Source organism: Rutidosis leptorrhynchoides, chromosome 10, assembly GCF_046630445.1.
Source record: "Rutidosis leptorrhynchoides isolate AG116_Rl617_1_P2 chromosome 10, CSIRO_AGI_Rlap_v1, whole genome shotgun sequence".
Taxonomy (NCBI): domain Eukaryota; kingdom Viridiplantae; phylum Streptophyta; class Magnoliopsida; order Asterales; family Asteraceae; genus Rutidosis; species Rutidosis leptorrhynchoides.
The window spans coordinates 52,625,140-52,645,874 of NC_092342.1; positions in this window are offsets into that span (position 1 = coordinate 52,625,140).

A 20,735-nucleotide genomic window follows, 5' to 3' on the forward strand; every position below is an offset into this window, starting at 1 on the left:
GATTCACGAATGTTAAAACTTGTAAAAACTATATGATGACATATATAAAGATATATATATAGTTAACATGATATTATGATAAGTAAACATATCATTAAGTATATTAACAATGAACTACATATGTAAAAACAAGACTACTAACTTAATGATTTTGAAACGAGACATATATGTAACGATTATCGTTGTAACGACATTTAATGTATATATATATTATATTAAGAGATATTTATACATCATAATATCATGATAATATAATAATTTAAAATCTCATTTGATATTATAAACATTGGGTTAACAACACTTAACAAGATCGTTAACCTAAAGGTTTCAAAACAACACTTACATGTAACGACTAACGATGACTTAACGACTCAGTTAAAATGTATATACATGTAGTGTTTTAATATGTATTCATACACTTTTGAAAGACTTCAAGACACTTATCAAAATACTTCTACTTAACAAAAATGCTTACAATTACATCCTCGTTCAGTTTCATCAACAATTCTACTCGTATGCACCCGTATTCGTACTCGTACAATACACAGCTTTTAGATGTATGTACTATTGATATATACACTCCAATGATCATCTCTTATCAGCCCATGTGAGTCACCTAACACATGTGGGAACCATCATTTGGCAACTAGCATGAAATATCTCATAAAATTACAAAAATATGAGTAATCATTCATGACTTATTTACATGAAAACAAAATTACATATCCTTTATATCTAATCTCTACACCAATGACCAAAAACACCTACAAACACTTTCATTCTTCAATTTTCTTCATCTAATTGATCTCTCTCAAGTTCTATCTTCAAGTTCTAAGTGTTCTTCATAAATTCCAAAAGTTCTAGTTTCATAAAATCAAGAATACTTCCAAGATTGCAAGTTTACTTCCAAGTTTTCTAAATCCATTCCAAGTAATCATCCAAGATCAAGAAACCTTTGTTACTTACAGTAGGTTATATTTCTAATACAAGGTAATAATCATATTCAAACTTTAATTTAATTTCTATAACTATAACAATCTTATTTCGAGTGGAAATCTCACTTGAAATTGTTTTCGTGTCATGATTCTGCTTCAAGAACTTTCAAGCCATCCAAGGATCCTTTGAAGCTAGATCCATTTTTCTCATTTCCAGTAGGTTTATCCAAGGAACTTGAGGTAGTAATGATGTTCATAACATCATTCGATTCATACATAAAAAGCTGTCTTATTCAACGTTATAAACTTGTAATCACTAGAACATAGTTTAGTTAATTCTAAACTTGTTCGCAAATAAAGTTAATCCTTCTAACTAGACTTTTAAAATAAACTAAACACATGTTGTATATCTATATGATATGCTAACTTAATGATTTAAAACCCGAAAACATGATAAACACCATAAAACTGGATATACGCCGTCGTAGTAAAACCGGGGGCTGTTTTGGTTGGGATAATTAAAATCTAAGAAGAACTTTGATTTAAAAGCTATACTTCTGGAAAAATGATTTTTCTTATGAACATAAAACTATATCCAAAAATCATGGTTAAACTCAAAGTGAAAGTATGTTTTTCAAAATGGTCATCAAGATGTCGTTCTTTCGACGGAAATGACTACCTCTTTCAAAAATGACTTGTAACTTGTATTTCTGACTATAAACTTATACTTTTTCTATTTAGATTCATAAAGTTAAGTTCGATACGAAACCGTGGCCACTGGAATCACTCAAAACGGATTAGAAACGAAGAAATGGCGAGTAAAACAAGATTGATAAAAACTACTCATTTTACCTACGTGAAAGTTAGTAATAAATCTATTCCAACCATAACCTAATCAACTTATATTGTATATTATGTAATCTTGAGATACCATAGACACGTATACAATGTTTCGACCTATCATGTCGACCCATCTATATATATATTGCGGAACAACCATAGACACTCTATATGTGAATGTTGGAGTTAGCTATACAGGGTTGAGGTTGATTCCAAAATATATATATAGTTTGAGTTGTGATCAATACTGAGATACGTATACACTGGGTCGTGGATTGATTCAAGATAATATTTATCGATTTATTTCTGTACATCTAACTGTGGACAACTAGTTGTAGGTTACTAACGAGGACAGCTGACTTAATAACCTTAAAACATTAAAATGTATTAAAAGTATTGTAAATATATTTTGAACATACTTTTATATATATGTATATATTGTTATAGGTTCGTGAATCAACCAGTGGCCAAGTCTTACTTCCCGACGAAGTAAAAATCTGTGAAAGTGAGTTATAGTCCCACTTTTAAAATCTAATATATTTGGGATGAGAATACATGCAGGTTTTATAAACGATTTACAAAATAGACACAAGTACGTGAAACTACATTCTATGGTCGAATTATCGAAATCGAATATGCCCCTTTTTATTAAGTCTGGTAATCTAAGAATTAGGGAACAGACACCCTAATTGACGCGAATCCTAAAGATAGATCTATTGGGCCTAACAAACCCCATCCAAAGTACCAGATGTTTTAGTACTTCAAAATTTATATCATATCCGAAGGGTGTCCCGGAATGTTGGGGATATTCTTATATATGCATATTGTTAATGTCGGTTACCAGGTGTTCACCATATGAATGATTTTTATCTCTATGTATGGGATGTGTATTGAAATATGAAATCTTGTGGTCTATTGTTACGATTTGATATATATAGGTTAAACCTATAACTCACCAACATTTTTGTTAACGTTTAAAGCATGTTTATTCTCAGGTGAATACTAAGAGCTTCCGCTGTTGCATACTAAAATAAGGACAAGATTTGGAGTCCATGTTTGTATGATATTGTGTAAAAACTGCATTCAAGAAACTGATTTCGATGTAACATATTTGTATTGTAAACCATTATGTAATGGTCGTGTGTAAACAGGATATTTTAGATTATCATTATTTGATAATCTACGTAAAGCTTTTTAAACCTTTATTTATGAAATAAAGGTTATGGTTTGTTTTAAAAATGAATGCAGTCTTTGAAAAACATCTCATATAGAGGTCAAAACCTCGCAACGAAATCAATTAATATGGAACATTTTTAATCAATAAGAACGGGACATTTCAGTTGGTATCCGAGCGTTGGTCTTAGAGAACCAGAAAATTTGCATTAGTGTGTCTTATCGAGTTTGTTAGGATGCATTAGTGAGTCTGGACTTCGGCCGTGTTTTCTTTAAAAATGATTGCTTAACATTTTTGTTGGAAACTATATATTATTAACATGTATATATTATGTGATATATTAATCTCTTAACATGTTTGATATTGTGTGATAGATGTCTACCTCTAGCACAAATCCCATTGACTCACCTAATAATAACGAAGAGTCGAATATATATTGGACTGATTCACAAGTTCCCAAAGAGGAACCGGAAGAAGAATCAGAACCGGAAGAGGAGGAACCGGAGGAGGATATAGAACCGGTGGGGGAAATAATAAAACGGTTAAATAAAAGAAAATCCTCAACCAACCGACCAAGGTTAATTATGGTCAATGGTGTTTTCGCCAAGTAAGCAAAATATTGGGAGGATTACCAATTCTCCGATGAATCGGATTCCGACGAGAATTCCGATGATGTTATAGAAATTACCTCAACTGAATTTAAAAAGGCAAAAGAAAATAATAAGGGAAAGGGCATAAAAATAGAGAAATCTAATTTCAACCCCGATGAACTTTATATGTATCGTCAACCCCCGAAGTCCTTAAGTTGTAACAATGACCCGGGAACCTCTAAACCACCAGGTTTTTCTAAACCGTTGTGGAAAACGACAGCTAGTATTAGGGGAACATCATATATCCCTAGAAACTTGGAAAAACGAACCAAAACCGAAGAAGAAGAAACGAGCGAGTCGGAATAAGATAGTTGTATTCGTATGGTGTAATATATGTAATATAGTGTGCTTATGCTTTATGATATATGTAAAAATTGCTTGTATTAATAAGTATTTTTTTTTTTTGAATCTAACTCTTGTCTATTTTACAGTATAAAAACACAAAATGGGTAGACAACCCAATATTTTAAGAGACCTACCCGGAGACATGATTGATGAAATCTTGTCTAGAGTCGGTCAGAATTCTTCGGCACAACTATTTACGGCGAAATCAGTTTGTAAGACATTCGAAGAACGTTCCAAGAATGCCTTGGTTTATAAGAGACTTTCGTTTGAAAGATGGGGGATATCACATTGGGAAACCCATAAGTTACGATGTGTTTACTTTGACGCATATATTGCGGGGAACCCAAGTGCTATTTTACGCAACGGGTTAAGAAATTATTTTGACTCAATGTATCCGAACATAGGACTTCATGATTTAGAAAAAGTGGCTAACATGCAACATAAAGAAGCATGTTATGCTTACGGGTTAGTAATGTTCGCTTCTCACCAAAGTGAGAACAAGAACATCGGGCTACAACTATTAAACAAAACATTTCCACAAGTAACGGACTCGGTAGTTGGGGTGAGAAACAAGGGTTTTAGATTGTTACGGGACTGTTGGACATTACGTAACCCTCGTCCCTTTGACAACGTTACAACACGCTGTCTTATCAATGGCCATAACGGTTATGTTCCACAAGACCAAGGATGGGAAGTAGTCCTAGTAAAACCAGAATGCATGACTTGTTTCTGGACGTATGAATTACGTGTCTTTATTGCCTTTGCTGAATGACTTGTGTACTAGCTAGAATTATCTTCACAACTATTTTGTATCAAAGTTATTGTGTGCTATATTTCATGCTTTATGTAAAATAAGTGGTATTGTAAGTTTGTAAAATATTGTATAAAAGTTTGAACGCGAAATATTATTATAATCAGTTTTTCATATAGAATTGTAGTAGTTGAATTGTATATTAGCTACTAAGTATGAACTTAACGGGTAGGTACTACCCGAATTTAAACTTATAAAACACTAATATGAAGAAAAAGCTTTTATAAATGAGTTCATATTATGCTACGAGATACTATTGACTACTCTTAATATTCTGTGTGATTAACTTGTTTCATTTGACTATTTGAAGGAAATGACACCGACTACTCGACAAACCATGAATATGAGCGAAGAGGAATTTCGTACCTTTCTTGCTGCAAACATAGCTGCAGTACAGGCTGCGCTACATACCAACAATAACCTTGGATCTAGCAGTACAGGAAATCGTGTAGGATGCACCTACAAAGAATTCACTGCCTGCAAACCTTTGGAATTTGATGGAACCGAAGGACCGATCGGATTAAAACGGTGGACCGAGAAGGTCGAATCGGTGTTTGCCATAAGTAAGTGTACTGAAGAGGACAAAGTGAAGTACGCTACGCATACCTTCACAGGTTCTGTGTTAACATGGTGGAATACCTATCTAGAGCAAGTGGGACAAGATGATGCTTACGCACTACCGTGGTCAGCTTTCAAGCACTTGATGAACGAGAAGTACCGTCCCAGAACCGAGGTCAATAAGCTCAAGACAGAACTTAGAGGGTTACGAACCCAAGGATTTGATATTACCACATACGAAAGACGATTCACAGAATTATGCCTATTGTGTCCGGGAGCGTTCGAAGATGAGGAAGAGAAGATCGACGTGTTTGTGAAAGGATTACCGGAAAGAATCCAAGAAGATATAAGTTCACACGAGCCCGCCTCCATACAACAGGCATGTATAATAGCTCACAAACTAGTGAACCAGATTGAAGAAAGAATTAAAGAACAGACTGCTGAAGAGACCAATGTGAAGCAAGTCAAAAGAAAGTGGGAGGAAAATGGTGATAAGAATCACCAATACAACAACAACAGTAATTACAACAATAATCGCAACAACTATCCCAACAATCGCAACATCAATCGCAACTACAACAAACGGCCCAACAACAACAACAACAACAACAGCAACTACAACAATCATCCCAACAACAATAATAACAGCAACAACAACAACAACAATCAGAAGCAGCTATGCCAAAGGTGTGAAAAGTATCACTAGGAGTTCTGCACCAAATTTTGCAACAAGTGTAAAAGAAATGGTCATAGCGCGGCGAAGTGTGAGGTCTACGGACCAGGGGTTAACAGAACGAAAGGAACAAATGGTGTCGGAACGAGTAATGGTGGAGCAAGTAGTGTCGGAGCAAGTTATGCCAATGTAGTTTGTTATAAATGTGGAAAATCGGGGCACATTATTAGAAATTGCCCAAACCAGGAGAACACGAATGGACAAGGCCGCGGAAGAGTTTTCAATATTAATGCGGCAGAGGCACAGGAAGACCCGGAGCTTGTTACAGGTACGTTTCTTATTGAAAATAAATATGCTTACGTTTTATTTGATTCGGGTGCGGATAGAAGCTATATGAGTAGAGATTTTTATGCTAAATTAAGTTGTCCATTGACGCCGTTAGATAGTAAATTTTTACTCGAATTAGCAAACGGTAAATTAATTTCAGCAGATTATATATGCCGGAATCGAGAAATTAAACTGGGTAGCGAAATATTTAAGATTGATTTGATACCAGTAGAGTTAGGGAGTTTTGATGTAATAGTTGGCATATACTGGCTGAAGAAGGTGAAAGCAGAGATCGTATGTTATAAAAATGCAATTCGCATTGTACGAGAAGAAGGAGAACCCTTAATGGTGTACGGAGAAAAGGGCAACACGAAGCTACATCTTATTAGTAATTTGAAGGCACAAAACCTAATAAGAAAAGGTTGTTATGCAGTTCTAGCGCATGTCGAGAAAGTACAAACTGAAGAAAAGAGCATCAATGATGTTTTTGTCGCAAAAGAATTTCCCGATGTATTTCCGAAAGAATTACCGGGACTACCTCCACATCAATCTATTGAATTTCAAATAGATCTTGTACCAGGAGCTGCACCAATAGCTCGTGCTCCTTACAAACTCGCACCCAGCGAGATGAAAGAACTGCAAAGCCAATTACAAGAACTTTTAGAGCGTGGTTTCATTCGACCAAGCACATCACCGTGGGGAGCTCCTATTTTGTTTGTCAAGAAGAAGGATGGTACATTTAGGTTGTGTATTGACTACAGAGAGTTGAACAAACTTACCATCAAAAACCGTTATCCACTGCCGAGAATTGACGACTTATTTGATCAACTACAAGGCTCGTCGGTTTATTCGAAGATCGATTTACGTTCTGGATATCATCAAATGCGAGTAAAGGAGGATGATATTCCAAAAACTGCTTTTATGACGCGTTATGGTCATTACGAGTTTATGGTTATGCCGTTTGGATTGACTAACGCACCAGCTGTGTTCATGGACCTTATGAACCGAGTGTGTGGGCTATATCTTGATAAATTTGTCATTGTTTTCATCGATGACATACTTATTTACTCAAAGAATGATCAAGAGCACGAAGAACATTTGAGAAAAGTGCTAGAAGTATTGAGGAAAGAAAAACTGTACGCTAAGTTTTCAAAGTGTGCATTTTGGTTGGAAGAAGTTCAATTCCTCGGTCATATAGTGAACAAAGAAGGTATCCAGGTGGACCCGAAAAAGATCGAAACCATTGAAAAGTGGGAAACCCTATAAACTCCGAAGCATATACGTCAATTTTTAGGATTGGCTGGTTACTACAGAAGATTCATCCAAGATTTCTCCAAAATAGCAAAACCCTTGACTGCATTAACGCATAAAGGGAAGAAATTTGAATGGAAGGATGAACAAGAGGAGGCGTTTCAATTATTGAAGAAAAAGCTAACTACGGCACCTATATTGTCATTACCTGAAGGGAATGATGATTTTGTGATTTATTGTGACGCATCAAAGCAAGGTCTCGGTTGTGTATTAATGCAACGAATGAAGGTGATTGCTTATGCGTCTAGACAATTGAAGATTCACGAGCAAAATTATACGACGCATGATTTGGAATTAGGCGCGGTTGTTTTTGCATTAAAGACTTGGAGGCACTACTTATATGGGGTCAAAAGTATTATATATACCGACCACAAAAGTCTTCAACACATATTTAATCAGAAACAACTGAATATGAGGCAGCGTAGGTGGATTGAATTGTTGAATGATTACGACTTTGAGATTCGTTACCACCCGGGGAAGGCAAATGTGGTAGCCGACGCCTTGAGCAGAAAGGACAGAGAACCCATTCGAGTAAAATCTATGAATATAATGATTCACACTAACCTTACTACTCAAATAAAGGAGGCGCAACAAGGAGTTTTAAAAGAGGGAAATTTAAAGGATGAAATACCCAAAGGATCGGAGAAGTATCTTAATATTCAGGAAGACGGAACCCGGTATAGGGCTAAAAGAATTTGGGTACCAAAATTTAGAGATATGAGAGAAATGGTACTTAGAGAAGCTCATAAAACCAGATACTCAATACATCCTGAAACGGGGAAGATGTACAAGGATCTTAAGAAACATTTTTGGTAGCCAGGTATGAAAGCCGATATTGCTAAATATGTAGGAGAATGTTTGATGTGTTCTAAGGTCAAAGCTGAACATCAGAAACCATCAGGTCTACTACAACAACCTGAAATGCCGGAATGGAAATGGGAAAACATTACCATGAATTTCATTACTAAATTGCCAAGGACTGCAAGTGGTTATGATACTATTTGGGTAATAGTTGATCGTCTCACCAAGTCAGCACACTTCCTGCCAATAAGAGAAGATGACAAGATGGAGAAGTTAGCACGACTGTATTTGAAGAAAGTCGTCTCCAGACATGGAATACCAATCTTTATTATCACTGATAGGGATGGCAGATTTATTTCAAGATTCTGGCAGACATTACAGCAAGCATTGGGAACTCGTCTATACATGAGTACTGCCTATCATCCACAAACTAATAGGCAGAGCGAAAGGACGATACAAACGCTTGAAGACATGTTACGAGCTTGTGTTATTGATTTCAGAAACAGTTGGGATCGACATCTACCGTTAGCAGAATTTTCCTACAACAACAGCTACCATTCAAGCATTGAGATGGCGCCGTTTGAAGCACTTTATGGTAGAAAGTGCAGGTCTCCGATTTGTTGGAGTGAAGTGGGGGATAGACAGATTACGGGTCCGGAGATAATACAAGAAACTACCGAGAAAATCATCCAAATTCAACAAAGATTGAAAACCGCCCAGAGTCGACAAAAGAGCTACGCGGACAGTGAAAGAAAAGATATAGAGTTTGAAATTGGAGAAATGGTCATGCTTAAGGTTTCACCTTGGAAAGGCGTTGTTCGATTTGGTAAATGGGGGAAACTAAATCCAAGGTACATTGGACCATTCAAGATTATAGATCGTGTCGGACCAGTAGCTTACCGACTTGAGTTACCTCAACAACTTGCGAATGTACATAACACTTTCCACGTCTCGAATTTGAAGAAATGTTTTGCTAAAGAAGATCTCACTATTCCATTAGACGAAATCCAAATCAATGAAAAACTTCAATTCATTGAAGAACCCGTCGAAATAATGGATCGTGAGGTTAAGAGACTTAAACAAAACAAGATACCGATTGTTAAGGTTCGATGGAATGCTCGTAGAGGACCCGAGTTCACCTGGGAATGAGAAGATCAGATGAATAAGAAATACCCGCATTTATTTCCAGAAGATACGTCAACACCTCCAACTGCTTAAAATTTCGGGACGAAATTTATTTAACGGGTAGGTACTGTAGTGACCCGAACTTTTCCATGTTTATATATATATTAAATGAAATTGTTATTTACATGATTAAGTGTTTCCAACATGTTAAGTAATCAAACTTGTTAAGACTTGATTAATTGAAATAGGTTTCATATAGACAAATGACCACCCAAGTTGACCGGTGATTCACGAACGTTAAAACTTGTAAAAACTATATGATGACATATATAAAGATATATATATATATATATATATATATATATATATATATATATATATATATATATATATATATATATATATATATATATATATATATATATATATATATATATATAGTTAACATGATATTATGATAAGTAAACATATCATTAAGTATATTAACAATGAACTACATATGTAAAAACAAGACTACTAACTTAATGATTTTGAAATGAGACATATATGTAACGATTATCGTTGTAACGACATTTAATGTATATATATTATATTAAGAGATATTTATACATCATAATATCATGATAATATAATAATTTAAAATCTCATTTGATATTATAAACATTGGGTTATAAATTTGTAATCACTAGAACTTGTAATCACTAGAACATAGTTTAGTTAATTCTAAACTTGTTCGCAAATAAAGTTAATCCTTCTAACTAGACTTTTAAAATCAACTAAACACATGTTCTATATCTATATGATATGCTAACTTAATGATTTAAAACTCGGAAACACGATAAACACCATAAAACTGGATATACGCCGTCGTAGTAAAACCGGGGGCTGTTTTGGTTGGGATTATTAAAATCTAAGAAGAACTTTGATTTAAAATCTATACTTTTGGAAAAATGATTTTTCTTATGAACATAAAACTATATCCAAAAATCATGGTTAAACTCAAAGTGAAAGTATGTTTTTCAAAATGGTCATCAAGATGTCGTTCTTTCGACGGAAATGACTACCTCTTTCAAAAATGACTTGTAACTTGTATTTCTGACTATAAACTTATACTTTTTCTATTTAGATTCATAAATTTAAGTTCAATACGAAACTGTGGCCACTGGAATCACTCAAAACGGATTAGAAACGAAGAAATGGCGAGTAAAACAAGATTGATAAAAACTACTCATTTTACCTACGTGAAAGTTAGTAATAAATCTATTCCAACCATAACCTAATCAACTTATATTGTATATTATGTAATCTTGAGATACCATAGACACGTATACAATGTTTCGACCTATCATGTCGACCCATCTATATATATATATTGCGGAACAACCATAGACACTCTATATGTGAATGTTGGAGTTAGCTATACAGGGTTGAGGTTGATTCCAAAATATATATATAGTTTGAGTTGTGATCAATACTGAGATACGTATACACTGGGTCGTGGATTGATTCAAGATAATATTTATCGATTTATTTCTGTACATCTAACTGTGGACAACTAGTTGTAGGTTACTAACGAGGACAGCTGACTTAATAAACTTAAAACATTAAAATGTATTAAAAGTATTGTAAATATATTTTGAACATACTTTGATATATATGTATATATTGTTATAGGTTCGTGAATCAACCAGTGGCCAAGTCTTACTTCCCGACAAAGTAAAAATCTGTGAAAGTGAGTTATAGTCCCACTTTTAAAATCTAATATATTTGGGATGAGAATACATGCAGGTTTTATAAACGATTTACAAAATAGACACAAGTACGTGAAACTACATTCTATGGTCGAATTATCGAAATCGAATATGCCCCTTTTTATTAAGTCTGGTAATCTAAGAATTAGGGAACAGACACCCTAATTGACGCGAATCCTAAAGATAGATCTATTGGGCCTAACAAACCCCATCCAAAGTACCAGATGTTTTAGTACTTCAAAATTTATATCATATCCGAAGGGTGTCCCGGAATGTTGGGGATATTCTTATATATGCATATTGTTAATGTCGGTTACCAGGTGTTCACCATATGAATGATTTTTATCTCTATGTATGGGATGTGTATTGAAATATGAAATCTTGTGGTCTATTGTTACGATTTGATATATATAGGTTAAACCTATAACTCACCAACATTTTTGTTGACGTTTAAAGCATGTTTATTCTCAGGTGAATACTAAGAGCTTCCGCTGTTGCATACTAAAATAAGGACAAGATTTGGAGTCCATGTTTGTATGATATTGTGTAAAAACTGCATTCAAGAAACTGATTTCGATGTAACATATTTGTATTGTAAACCATTATGTAATGGTCGTGTGTAAACAGGATATTTTAGATTATCATTATTTGATAATCTACGTAAAGCTTTTTAAACCTTTATTTATGAAATAAAGGTTATGGTTTGTTTTAAAAATGAATGCAGTCTTTGAAAAACATCTCATATAGAGGTCAAAACCTCGCAACAAAATCAATTAATATGGAACGTTTTTAATCAATAAGAACGGGACATTTCACCAAAAACGTGATGTGAATCGGGTGTCGCGATCAGATATGATGGAGATGGGTACACCATGCCTAGAAACTACTTCCTTCAAATATAGGCGTGCTAATTTCTCCATACTGTCTGTCTCCTTTATTGGTAGAAAGTGAGCTGATTTAGTTAGACGACCAACTATCACCCAAATAGTATCATGACTACTTGCAGTCCTTGGCAATTTACGTATGAAATCTATGGTTATTCTTTCCCATTTCCACTGCGGAATTTCCAGTTGTTGCAGTAATCCTGACGGCTTTTGGTGCTCAGCTTTGACCTTTGCACACGTCAAACATTTGCTTACATAAGTAGCAATTTCTGTCTTCATATTAGGCCACCAATAGAACTTCTTGAGATCGTGGTACATTTTCCCATTTCCTGGGTGAATTGAGTACCTCGTTTTGTGTGCTTCATCCAGTACTAGTTGCCTTAGGTTACCATGTCTTGGTACCCATATCCTACCAGCAAAATACAGGGTTCCATCGGCTTTTACTTCAAGCTGTTTTTCTAACCCTATGCTCATTTCGCCTTTTTCATTTTCTTCTTTTAAAGCCTCTAACTGTGCTGCTTGTATTTGCTTTTTGAGATCAGTACGAATTGTAATATTCAAAGCTCGGACCCTAAGAGGTTTTACTCTTTCTTTCCGACTTAGGGCATCAGCTACAACATTAGCCTTTCCGGGGTGGTAACGGATTTCACAATCGTAATCGTTTAACAACTCTACCCAGTGACGTTGCCTCATATTGAGTTGTTTTTGATCAAAAATATGCTAAAGACTCTTATGGTCAGTGTACACTGTACACTTGGTGCCATATAGATAGTGTCTCCATATTTTGAGTGCAAAAACTACTGCTCCAAGTTCTAAATTGTGCGTCGTATAGTTCTTTTCATGAATTTTTAGTTGTCGTGAGGCATATGCGATAACTTTTGTACGTTGCATTAATACACATCCTAAACCTTGGCGCGAAGCGTCACAATAGATCACGAAATCATCATTTCCTTCTGGTAACGACAAAATGGGTGCAGACGTTAACTTCTTCTTTAATAACTGGAATGAGGATTCCTGTTCCGTGGACCAATCATACTTCTTTCCCTTTTGAGTCAATGCAGTTAAGGATTTGGCGATTCTAGAGAAATATTGAATGAATCTTCGGTAGTAACCAGCAAGACCTAAGAATTGACGGATTTGTGTTGGAGTCTTCGGTGTTTCCCATTTACTAATGGCTTCGATCTTGGCAGGGTCAACTTTAATTCCATGTTTACTGACAACATGGCCCAAAAATTGTACTTCTTGTAACCGGAAATCACACTTCGAAAATTTTGCGTACAATTCTTCTTTCTTGAGTATCTCTAGTACCAGTCTTAAGTGTTGCTCATGTTCTTCCTTGTTCTTCGAGTAAATCAATATGTCATCGATAAAAACAATGAAAAATTTGTCTAAATACGGTCTACAGATGCGATTCATTAGATCCATGAATACTATTGGAGCATTAGTTAATCCAAAAGGCATGACTAGAAACTCATAGTGACCGTAACGGGTTCTGAACGCAGTTTTAGGAACATCTTCTTCCTTTACTCTCAGTTGATGATATCCGGAGCGTAGATCAATCTTGGAATAAACACTTGATCCTTGCAATTGATCAAACAAATCATCAATCCTCGGTAATGGGTACCGATTCTTGATTGTTAATTTGTTTAATTCTCGGTAATCTATGCACATTCTCATAGATCCATCTTTCTTCTTGACGAACAGAATAGGAGCACCCCAAGTTGAAAAGCTGGGACGAATAAATCCACGGTCCGATAATTCTTGCAACTGATTTTGTAATTCTTGCATTTCTGAAGGTGCAAGTCTATATGGAGATCGGGCTACAGGTGCAGCTCCTGATACGAGATCAATCTGGAATTCTACACATCTGTGTGGAGGTAGCCCCGGTAATTCTTCTAGAAATACTCCGGGATATTCTCTTACAACCGGCATGTCATCAATGCTTCTTTCTTCAGTATCGATCTTCTTTACGTGTGCCAGAATAGCATAATAACCTTTTCTTATAAGTTTCTGGGCCTTCATACAGCTGATAAGGTTCAGCTTCGAGTTGCTCTTCTCCCCATAAATCATTAATGACGTTTCATCCTTACGAGGGATGCGGATTGCTTTCTCAGCGCAAACAACTTCCGCTCTTGTTTTGGACATCCAGTCCATGCCAACGATTACGTCAAAACTTCCTAATTCTATGGGTATCAAATCGATTTTGAAGGTTTCACCAGCGAGATTTATTTCGCAACCATGGTAAATTTTATCGGCTTTTATCAATTTACCATTAGCTAATTCAATAGTATATTTATCATCTAGAGGCAATGATGCACATTTTAGTTTAGAACTAAAGTCTTTACACATATAACTTCTATCAGCACCCGTATCAAACATAATAGAAGCTAGTTGATTATTAACGGTAAACGTACCCGTGACAACATTAGGATCCTCACGTGCTTCACTGGCACTAACATTAAATGCCCTCCCACGTGCGGGTTCTTTATTCTTCTCCTTATCAGGGCATTGATTTATAAATTGACCAGGCTTCCCGCATCGAAAACATTTCTTGACATAGGTCGGTTTTGTCTTTACTTCAGAAACGGTGGCATAACAATCTTTCGCCACATGTCCTTTCTTGTTGCACTTATCACAGACCACTTGGCAATAACCTGCATGATGTGTGTAGCATCTTTTGCAGAACGGATGGGGTCCCTTATAGTTTGGACTAGCAGTTGCCCCATCTTGTTTACCTTTAAAAGTTTCTTGCTTCTTCAGGTGAGTACTTTTGCCCTTATAGTCTTCCCATTTCCTCTTTCCTTCAGTTGTCTTGACTTCGGTAATTGGTGCCTTAATCGAACTCTCTGTGATCTGGTCCATGAGTTGGTGTGCCATTGTCATGGCTTCCTGCATCGTATTCGGTTTGGACGATGTAACATTTCTTTTGATATTGATCGATAAACCGTTAATATACATTTCTATCTTTCGCTTCTCATTTGGCACCAATTCGGGACACAACAAAGCTAGTTCCATGAAACACTTTTCATAGTTATTAAGATTCGTGCCGAAAACCTTCAGATTACGTAACTCAGATTCCATTTTTCTGATCTCATTTCGAGGACAGTACTCCTCGATTAGCATCTTTTTCAGTTCTTCCCAAGAGATATCATATGCCGTATCTACTCCTTCTGCTTTAGCATAATTGTTCCACCAAGTAAGTGCACCATCTTGCAACATGCACGAAGCATACTTTGACTTGTCTCCATCCGCACAATTACTGATTTTGAAAACGGACTCCATCTTTTCAAACCATCGAGTTAGACCGACTGGTCCCTCGGTCCCACTAAACGTCTGTGGTTTGCATCCTTGAAAAGTTTTGTATGAGCATCCGTTTCGTGAGTTTGTGTTCACAGATGCTGCTTTGGCTGCTGCTTCGGCTGCTGTTTTTGCTGCCTCGGCTGCAGTAATTCTTTCATTCACACGTTTCTCGACTAGTTCCTCGAACTCAGCATCCGACATTTGAGACATGTTTCTTCAATAAACACAACAGAGATAATTTAATCATATAGAATATTATAAGTAAAATGAGTTGTCAATAGTTAATCGTAGCATATTAATAATATGAACCAATTATTATAAAAGCCTTTTCTTCTTATTAGCGTTTTATAATTATTTATAGGGTATTAACTACCCGTTAAAGTTCATACTTAATAGCTTAGTACAACAATTAACTACTACAATTCAAATAATATTCTATTATGAAAAATTATAGCGAGTTACTACGTTATTATTTAGTAATAATAATAATAAGTATTAATAATACAAATAATCATTCCATGCTTCTATTATTAATAAACCAAAATAATACAATACCATACAATACTGATATTTTACATATGCTTATTTTACATAACAAGATAGAGTAGCACACATAAGCAATAGAATAGCGCATGGAAGATTTATGGTTGCGAGGTCGTTTATTCAGAAATATCAGAAACTTCTTCCCATTTGGTTCTCTCTGCCAATTGTTTGTGTGTGCATGGTCCGACAGACATTCTGACAGTGTATTTAATTTTTGGTTGGGGTTTTGAGGTACTCGTTGCCTCAGTGGGTTTAATACAATAAGGGTGGTTACGGATTGAATGGTCCTGTTCCTTTTTAATAATTAAGGACTTTTTATTATTGTGGTTGTTTTTATTATCCATAGCAAGTTGGAATTTCTCCTTAGTGACTTCTTTTATTTCATTAGCGAAATCCTCTTCCTCACCGATCTCGTCTGATGACAAACTGTCTGAGTCATGTGTAGGAGAATATGATGACGAACTGTCTGAATCATGTGTACGAGAATATGTACCGGTGGTCATGAACCAAAATCTGCCAGGCGTAATCTGCACAACCCGCCCATCGGCGGTGTATCTGGCGAAATGTCCATGTTCGTTTAGAAATGGACAATCCTCATTTACTCCAGGGATCATGGGTCCATGCCAACGATACTGTGGCTCCGGAAAACTAGAGCTGGGTGGAGCTGGAACCTCCTCTGGGTTTACCGGGAGTTGAGATTCCCTGGCTAACACAATTTCTTCTTTAATAGGTATTGGAACGCCCTTTTCAGTTATGGATAGAATAGATTCAGTGTTCGATTCCGAGTCATACAAAATGATAGGATTAGAAGAAGTCATCTATCACATAATTGAAACAACAATTACGTTAGCATATAAATATATCACATATAATGTTTTTGACCAAATGATAAGCAAAAATTAGTAAAAACAGATATGGTCATTGTCCAGACTCACTAATGCATCCTAACAATTACCAATTAAACACACTAATGTAATTTCTGGTTCCCTATGACCTCAAGCTCGGATACCAACTGTAACTACCCATCAAAATCGCTATTGACGCGGCACGTTAATCATTGATTCCACAGTGAGGTTTTGACCTCTATATGATACGTTTTGATAAAATATTGCATTCATTAAAATAAGTGACTTTCTAAACATAGAAAGTTATAAACATATGGGTGAGTGCTTAGGTATAAGCAAAACCCCAAAATACATAAGTCTTTAATTTACAGGTCGACATCACAGTCCAATTATTTATTACACAACGCAGTTTTATTTTGAATGCAATAAACTTTGTACAAAGCATGAGAGACTCCATGCAGGCAACAAGCACATCACAGTGGAAGCATTCTAAGGACATGAGAATAAAACATGCTAAAAAGTCAACACGAATGTTGGTGAGTTATAGGTTTAATTGCTCGAGTCATAAGTATATAAAGATAGACCACAAGATTTCATCAAAACTTTATCAATAGATTCTACGTAACAGAGCACCCTGGTAACTAAACTTAATGCTATAAGGATAATTACCCCATTCATTTTAATACACACAAACCAACGTGTCATAAACTCAAATAACATACGTCCGTTAAAAGGCTAGCGCTCTAGTTCGGACGGGGATGTCAAGCCCTATGGATCCATATACAATTATTCGCGCCTACCAGTCCATATCCTATGTACTGGCAGTTACTAGTTATCAAAGCTAAGGGATTTTCGGTTTAACTCAGTGTAGAATTTAGTATGTACTTGTGTCTTATTGCGTTTAAATAAATTGCATGTATTCTCAGCCCAAAAATATTTAAAGTATTTAAAAAGGGAGACTATAAACTCACAGTTCAATATTGAGACTCAATATTATAGGCAAATTGCGTAGACATAATGATGGTAGACGACTGTATGATTGGCCTTGGATTCAAGAACAATACCCCGAACAATACCCAATATTTCCTTAGCTTAAAGCGATTTGAAACCCGAATTAAAATACCCTCGAATATACTTTATTATTATTAAACTTAAAATTATAATTATAATTATAATTATAAATATAAATATAAATTTAAATTACTGAAGAAGAAAAAAAAAAGGATGTGTTGATACGAGCAGAAAACTGGCGTATTTATAATACTTTTCCATTTACTGTAGCTCATGCGATCGCATGAGTTTTCAGTATTTTTGCCATGCGATCGCATGGCAGCCTTATCCGTTTTTGTTTGCTAGTTCGTCGACATCAAATAGTGTACTGTAGCAAATAGTGTAGCAAATAGTGTGTACTGTAGCAAATAGTGTTTAATGTAGCAAAGTCGTTTTTCACTGTAGCACTGTAGCAAAGTACGGTTTCACTGTAGCAAATAGTGTTTTACTGTAGCAAAGTCATTTTTACTGTAGCAAATAGTGTTTTACTGTAGGAAAGTCTTTTTTACTTGTACATATATATATATATATATATATATATATATATATATATATATATATATATATATATATATATATATATATATATATATATATATATACATACATATAATTGTTCATGAATCGTCGAGAGCAGTCAAAGGTAATTGTATATATGAAACAGTTCTAAAATTTTGAGACTCAATCTAACAGACTTTGTTTAACGTGTCAAAATAATAAATTGTATAGAGAATTGGTTTAAATAAGTCGAAATTTTTCGGGTCATCACACAACATCACCTTGTACCACCACCCATACCAAGCCAATGGTCCCCCCTTCCCCACCCTTGGTGACCGTCGGCCACCACCTCTGAGACGACCCGTCCATATTACTATAAACGTAGTACGATATTCATTGGTCCCATAGCGAGATATTTGACCTCTATATGATACGTTTTAGAAAAATATTGCATTTGTTTTATAAAAAGTACACCATTATTATACATAATGCATGTTTTAAACAAGTGGGCGATTATTTAAGAAATAATCCCCATGATACATTGGTTTCCAAATAATACACACGTGACATAACAGTCGAATATAATACATGACAAAGGTTTTATTGAATGCAACACTTCATTTAAACAAAAGCATGAGACTCCATGCACAGCTTGCTCAGATAATGCAACAGCGGAAGACTTTCTTAAGGACCTGAGAATAAACATGCTTAAACAGTTAACACAAAGGTTGGTGAGATATAGGTTTAAAGCTAGCATCGATATAAATATAGACCACAAGATTTCATAGTTATAAATATATGTACACTCGCAAGTGTATAAAAGTATTCTATAAGTTGTTGAGCGCTTCGATAACCATACTTAACCATTAATGTAGCATATTCCCTTTATTATGAAATCTCCCTACACTGTACCAAGTGTAGTAAAAATGAAGTACTATGCAACCGTTTACGATACTAGAGCGACTAGCCCGGTTGGGGTTGTCAAACCCGATAGATCTATCAATAGGATTTGCGTATACATGTTCTTACAATATGTAAATATTAGTTACCAAGCTATTAGGGAAGATATGCAAAGTGGTACAACTCAACGTAGAATATATTTTAAGTACTTGTGTCTATGGCGTAAAACATAAAATGCATGTATTCTCATCCCAAAATATTTGTAGAGTTAAAAAATGGGACTATATACTCACGGTAGTAAAAGTATATTAATAATAAGTTTTCAACTTATTAAAAATATGGCCGTCGTCCTTGGATTCATTAACCTGTAACAAATATATATATATATATATATATATATATATATATATATATATATATATATATATATATATATATATATATATATATATATATCAAAATGTAATACAACTATTATTCATATCATATCTTCAATCACATGTGATTGTTTAAGTTCATACTTTCAATCACGTGTGATTGTTTAAGTTCATATTTTCAATCACGTGTGATTGTTTAAGTTCATATTTTCAATCACGTGTGATTGTTTAAGTTGTCAAGTTAGCAGTCCAATGTTAGTAGTCCACAATTAGTAGTCCACAGTTAGTAGTCCATAGTTAGTAGTCCACAATTAGTAGTACATAGTATACACGTGTTGTATAAGACTCAATCATGACCCACAATACCGCTATTGTAGTTACACGTATTGTGTATGTGGTGTCTTTTGATTTATCCGACGTATTGTGTAACCATGACATGTTAGAATACATGTTTAATACAAGAAAAGTTAGCTAGGATATGGTTAGTATAGATTTTAATGAATTAATCCCGTAATCAAATTATCTATTTCTAACCAATATTGTTTTGCCCATAATTTCTTCGTTATAAATCCGTTTTAAGTGAATCAAATTGCTATGGTTTCATAACGAACTATAATTTGTGAAACTAAACTGAAAAAGTGGTGGTTTATAGTCGAAATTACAAGTTATAATCCATATTTGAAAGAGGTAGTCATTTCCGTCGAAAGAACGACATCTTGATGACCATTTTGAAAAACATACTTCAATTTTGAGTTTAACCATGATTTTTGGATATAGTATCATGTTCATATGAAATATCATTTTCTCAAAAGAACAACTTTTAAATCAAATATTATGATAGTTTTTAATTATCCAACCCAAAACAGCCTCCGGTTTTACTACGACGGCGTATGTCCGGTTTTACAGTGTTCTTCGTGTTTCCAAGTTTTAACTCATTAAGTTAGTATATCATATAGATATAAAACATGTGTTAAGTTGTTTTTAAAAGTCAAGTTAGAAGGATTAACTTTGTTTGCGAACAAGTTTAGAATTACCTA